Consider the following 6,626-nt stretch of genomic DNA (forward strand, 5'->3'; position numbering starts at 1 on the left):
TAAAAATAAAAGGTGAAGCAAGCCATGAGGACTCTCAGCCCAATAATAAAAAGGACACTCTCAATCCTGCATTCCATTGTGCTGTTCTCCCTTAGCCCAAACCATCCATCGTCTCCAAATCCTATCCGTGAAAATGGTGACAAACCGCTTCGCCAAACTGAGCTGAATGAATTAACTTGAATTCTCTAGACATGCTTCCATCTCCATCCATATGACATGGTACATCAAGAGTTTTACATGCTGTACTCATTTCTATCTGTCCCAGGAAGTGAAAGCGAACACAGGTCTCAGCACACCTGACCAATGCAGATATGCATACTTGTACACTCTTTTAAAGAAATAGCATACAGGAATATTTTGGGTGCATAAGTAAACACCAGCTACCTTTTAACCACTCATTTACAATTGCTTTTCTTCTCTTTCACAGCCTGAAAGGTTGCTGTTGAAGACACCTGCTGTACAGTATGAGGCACTAACACTGCAGCACACCACCTGCAGCAACAGTAGTTAAAAAGAATCCTGCCACAGCAAGGAGTGTGATGAAACACTTGAAGATCACAAATGTAAACAGATCAGTTCTTTTGTGGGGAAATAGCATGCCAGTGCACAGAGTGCCAGTTAACCTTTACCCCCAGTTTCAATAAGTTCACACATTAGAGAATTATCTCTAACTACTTGTACCATAGTGAGGGGAAACCATCATTGCTGATGGCTTTGTTATATGAAGGCATCTGTACTGGGGATAAAATGCATATGGATTGCATGGAAAGTTTCACTCAAAGTTCAAATATATTCGCGCACCAAAGGGTTCAACCCCTGAAGAAACTGTTCCAGTGTACAGAGTGTGAGAGAACCTTCACTCGGAAGTCCTATTTATTAAAACATCTAAGAATCCACAGTGGTGAAAAACCTTACCAGTGTACAGACTGTGGGAAAAACTTCACTCAAAAATCATATCTGGTGACGCATCAAAGAATTCATACTGGGGAGAAACCATACAAATGTAAAATGTGCGGGAAGTGCTTCAGTCGAACCTCGCATCTTTCCCAACATCGTAAAATCCATACTGGAGCGAAGCCATACAAATGTACAGAGTGTGAAAAAAGCTTCAGTCAAAGGTGTAATCTTTACTCTCATCAGAGGATCCATACTGGGGAAAAACCATATCAGTGTCCAGAGTGCCCAAAAAGCTGCTCTTTTCTGTCATCTCTGGTACTGCATCTCCGAGTCCATACCGGGGAGAAACCGTACCAATGTACGGAGTGTGACAAGTGCTTCATCGATAAATCAGGTTTGGTAAAGCATTGGAAAAGTCACACTGGGGTGAAATCGCACAAGTGAACTGAGTATGATAAAAGCTTCAGTCGATTCTCTCGTCTCCAATCACATCAGAAGATTCATACTGGGGAGCAACCATTCCAATGTACAGAGTGCCAGAAAAGCTTCAGTCTACACTCTGACCTCTGTACCCATCAGATGATCCATATTAGGGAGAAGCCTTATCAGTGTTCAGAGTGTGATAGAACTTTTGTTCGTAGGTCAAATCTGGTTTGTCACCAGAGATTCCATACTGGAGAGAAACCATACCAATGCACTGAGTGCACGAAAAGCTACAGTCGACACTCAAGTCTTTATAAGCATCAGAGAATCCACACTCGGGGAGAAACCACACCAGTGTAGTGGGTGAAAGGATAGCTTCCCTTGCTCATCAACTCTGGTTTGTCATCCAATAATCCATTCTGTGAAGAAGCCATAATAGTGTACTGAATGCAAAACAGCTGAAGTCGATCCTTCTGTATTTACAGGCATCAAATGATCTATACTGGGGAAAAACCACGCTGGTGTCTGGATGTCGGGATAGCTTCACTGGGAGGACAGGTTCATAAAAACATTGATGCAATCATACTTCTGGGAATCACCTGTGGTTTCAAACTTGGGAAGGACTTATGCAGGTACCACCCTGAGATAAGCTCGGAGGATGCACTTGTGGCACAATTCACGGTTGAAAGACACCAGCTGCAACTTGCAATTAGTCTAAGAGAGTAGGAAGGCAGAATATGCACACTGCAGGGCCCCACTCATGAAACTGCCTTCTATCCATAAGAAGATTTCTCTATCAACTAACAAGGCTGGTATTCACTTGATGATTGATACATTTACAAAGACTACCTCGACATAGTACTATTTGTTCTTTTTTGTGGGTGTGCAGGAGGAGGCTTGAACTCTGGGAACTCCTCAAGCCAGACTGGTAAAATCAGTTTACTCACAACCTAGCTTTATGAACTTTTAGTTGTTTTATTCTAATAAAGTTACAAAGGAGGCCTTGATATCTGAAGAACATACTCTAATCTGGGGGAAAATGCTGAACCACACCTCTGTAGAGATAATTTAATCAAACTTAAATTTTCTTAATTGCTCTTTATCTTGTCATCCTCACTTTAAAATAATTACTTTGAGTCTTTTCTAGGTGATTAGTTCACAAAGGCTCACTGTTTGATCAGACCTGCTGGAGCCTTGTTCCAAATAATTCCAGATCAGCCTGCCCTTAAACGTCAGTGCAGAAAATCCACGATCAGTTCTGCTAGTTACAGAGAGTTCAAGTAGTCGGTTATTTAAGCATCAAACTGAAGTTGCCATCAGTCCGACAGAGGCAACCAACTGGGAAGATGCATAATCCAGTTCTACGCAACCAGCCTGGAATCAAGTAGTACTGATCATTCTCCATAAATTGCAGATCTCTTTGTGAACAGATTTACTCACTGGTGCCGAATCCACTGACCATTTGTGAAGACCCTCCAATTCAATGCAAGATTAGTTCTAATTCCGTTACTAAGAACAACATTGTAACTAATCAATTTCATCATTAAGCCTATGTCATTTCTGCTTATTTCAATCCTATGTTTAGAATGTTTTAAGTTATAATGTGCTCAATTGAAGAGTTGTTTCTGAATGTCCAATATTTATACTTGGTGCCCACTTTGAAGTGGGAAAAGATTCTAGGGTCCCCCCCACCCAACAGAGGTTGCCGCAGTTTTTCTGGGGTCACAAGGAAGTAGTGTGAAACCCTTTGTAAGTGTGCTGAGGCACAGTAGTTGAAGTGCAAGTGTGGTAGGTGAAATCTTTTCTCCCTGATCCTGACAGAGATGGGCCATCCTGCCAATACCTATTCAACCGTTGTCTCTCTGCCTGGGAGAAATTCACAAAGACCAACTGCCAGCTACACCTAGTCATCAGATCCAGGATACAGGCATTACATGTTTAGGTCAAGAAAATACAAACTTTCTCAAAATTTCATTTTCAGAATTGTGACTTAAAACCTGACTTTACCATTAAAGAGCGTTTTAATTTGCAAATTCTCAGACACCAAATATTACTTTCCTACCTGCTTCCAATCAAACGTTATCACTTATTAAATGAGATAACATAACCTAATGTTATCCTATGGGAGAGGTAGGCCTTAAGGTAGTAAAAAACAAATATTGGAGTTTTTTATTCCCAGGACATGTAAACCTAAAAGTATGTGTCTAACGTTTTTCAGTACAATGCACCCTGCCCTAGGTGCTGTTTAGTGCCTGCTCTGGGGATGACTTTTATGTATTTAAAAAAGGAAAGTTTGGGCCTGACAAAAGGTTTCTTTCATCAGGTTGAAATGGCAGTTTAAAATTGCACACAGACTGCAATGAGATGCGTTAGACATGTTTAAAAGGCTTCTTACATGGGGGACACAATGAGTGATGCAGGCCCCTAGCAACACTTCATTTATAGGCCCTAAGTACACATAGTACCACTTCACTAGGGACTTACAAGAAAATTAATTGTGCCTATTGTATGCAAGCCAATTTCATCATGTTTAACAAAGAGAGCACAAGCACTTTTGCACTGATGAGCAATGGTAAATAACAGAATCCTAAAAGGCAATGAAAAAGGGTCAGAAGAAAAGAGGGTGAATACTAAAGTTTGCAGGAAGGGCCAAGTCCAACACGCTCTGATCCTGAGGAGCCTGTTTCCATGTGAAGATCCAGTTCTGCCTTAGACTTGATAAAACAAAGCTGGGATCAAAGACAGTAGTTATTCCTTCTCAATAGCCATCTTGTTAAGTACCTGGTAATTAATGCTAGTCCTCGAGCTCCTTCTTTTTAGCCACAAAGAACGCAATTGGAAATAGAAAATTTTGAGAACCATAAAGTCTATTGCTTTAGAGTTCCTTAAGGCCTTTAATAAGATTGACCTCTTAATTGGGGCTGAAACTGAGTTCTCAGCTGCTGAATCAGGAGAATCAGACCCAGGTTTACCAATTCCCTGAGTAAATTCCTTATTTCATAATGGACCCTCTGGTTCAACTCTTAATGGGCCAGATTTCTCCCGCAACCGCAGAGTTACTGGTACTCCTGGTATCAGTAACTCTAAGGGGGGGGGGAGTGTGGAGGGAGGGGAGATACAGCCCATTTGACAGGCCGCTTGTAACAAAGGCCTACGTGGGTCTACAAGTATGAAGCTGCTTTCTTAGTAGGAGTGCAGATACAACTGCATTTTAAAGTGGATGAAGGTCGATATGGCAATCTAAATCCAAATGAGAAGTTGGAGTGCTTTCTTTGTTTTTGTCAAATAAGTAATGCATCGGAAGGGGGTCCAGTTCAGGTAGTTGATTGCACTTCCTAGCTTGGGCCATGGGGAATGCTGTACCAAACAACTGATAAACAAGTGTGGATCAGTAAGGGGTATTGCATGTGCTTTCCAGTCAAAGCTTGGGTTATGAAAAATCCTTGGAAAAGAGGAGTATTCCTAGAAACACACGTTGGCTGAGTTTTGTACGAACTGTTTGTACTGGAAATGTACTATAAGAAAATAAAGGAATATAATTTTTTGAGAACATCTCGTGGAATCTGAATCTGCATATCTTTCTGATTGAACATGCAAAAAGACCTTCAACAGGACTGATTGGTTTTGAGTCTGCCTTACCCTGTTCAACCTTGGATTCTTCTTATAATCTAGTTTGATACCTTACTGATAAGTTTGCAACAAGTCGTGAGACGGATTGACAACAATGGCAAGCTCTTACTTGAACTTTTCTCTAAGACCTCAATAGAACAGGGGTGTCTTCTTTTGTTCTGGATAGCTAGCGTCTGCCACAAGCCTCTTAAAAGCACTTCTATATGTCAATAGGACAAGACTGCCTTCCATAAGATTGAGAAACTGATTGTTAAAGGATTGTATATAGATGCGCTTTGCGAATAACGTTGCAGCAAATTTGAAAGCCCATGGGGGCCACTTATGCCCCTAGCCTAGCGAATATATACATGGACAGCTACGAGGAAGAGCATCTGTATAGTGATACCAACCCATACCTCAGCAAGATCGGAATGGAAACGATACATTGACGATGTGATTATGATTTGAGAAGGTGAGCAAGAGGAACCAGAAGAGTTCAATATCTGGTTGAACCAGAGGAGCGCCGACATGCTGTTTACCATGACCAGCAGCAAGGAATCGATAGACTTCCTGGACTTGACCTTTAAAACAGAAGATGGTAAACTATATTGTGACCTCTACCGTAAACCTATGGAGAAGAACACTGTTATAATGTAGCTTGTGTTATGCATCCTCCCTATGCTTGCCCCTGCTCTACTGCTTGGCCCACATGATGTCATCGGAATGTTGAGAGGGTTGAATTGTAAGAAGGAGTCAGTTGGTATGAAGGGCTGAGCAGTGGTTAACTGCTCCTGGTGGGGTCTCTACATTACATCTTTATACTATGGATCTAAACTGAAGTATAAAGTTATGATCCTGAATTACACCTATGGACTACGGATCTTTCATTATTTTAACACTGGCAACGATTTTCTAAGAACCTGCGTGCAGCTTTTGATGAAAAATTGATTTTGGACTAAAGGAACTTCAAGCTTAAATGGATTTGAAGAAATCTGGCACATCAAAGACCCCACCAGTGACCACAGCATCGGTCGCCCTTCCATGTAAGTGCCAGTTTCGTTTTCAATGACTTTATTAACAACATTGGTCTGCTGTGGAGTTCAGTGTATGACTCCCTGTACGAGTCTAGAGAGGTTAAACTACAGGAAATGTTTGGATGTTGATCGCATTTTCCAAAGTAGTCTCTCTTTTCAATGGAACGGATAATAATTCAACTCTGGTATTGGTTTGCTGCGCTTCATATGTCTTGCTAACAGCTCCTACTATCTGAGTCCTTGCCAAAGGCTGTTTACGGTATAGTTAATGAATTTGGGACTGTGGCTTTGAATACTTACCACCTTAAAGACTTTTTATGGATGTGGGGAAACTAACACATCTGTCTGCGGTTTTCAGCAAGTTAATCTCTTTTGAGGCAATGTAATCAGCCAGACATTAGAGCGATTAGAGCATCAGGCATCAGAGCGATTTTTATTGGATTTTGAGCATCCACCACACACGAAGGAGTTTAGTTGGACATGTATTCTGTTGGAGGAGCGGCACATTTAATTTATTAACATTTATTTTCTATCAAGTTTAATTGTAAGTGACGAGTTCAAACGGATGTCTTTGGGTTTTTTTTAAATTCAAACCAACACGCGCTACTCACAGATCCACGAGTCTCTCCCGGACAGCCTCTGTGACGTTTTCATCTTGGTGTA

At 41.2% G+C, this 6,626-nt stretch overlaps 1 pseudogene; it reads left to right on the forward strand.

The window, feature by feature from the left end:
• Positions 1–432: 432 nt before the first annotated feature.
• LOC144828392 (uncharacterized) lies at positions 433–1,770 on the forward strand (annotated as a pseudogene).
• The last annotated feature ends 4,856 nt before the right edge of the window (positions 1,771–6,626 follow it).

This window comes from Lissotriton helveticus, chromosome 4_1 (assembly GCF_964261635.1).
Source record: "Lissotriton helveticus chromosome 4_1, aLisHel1.1, whole genome shotgun sequence".
NCBI lineage: Eukaryota > Metazoa > Chordata > Amphibia > Caudata > Salamandridae > Lissotriton > Lissotriton helveticus.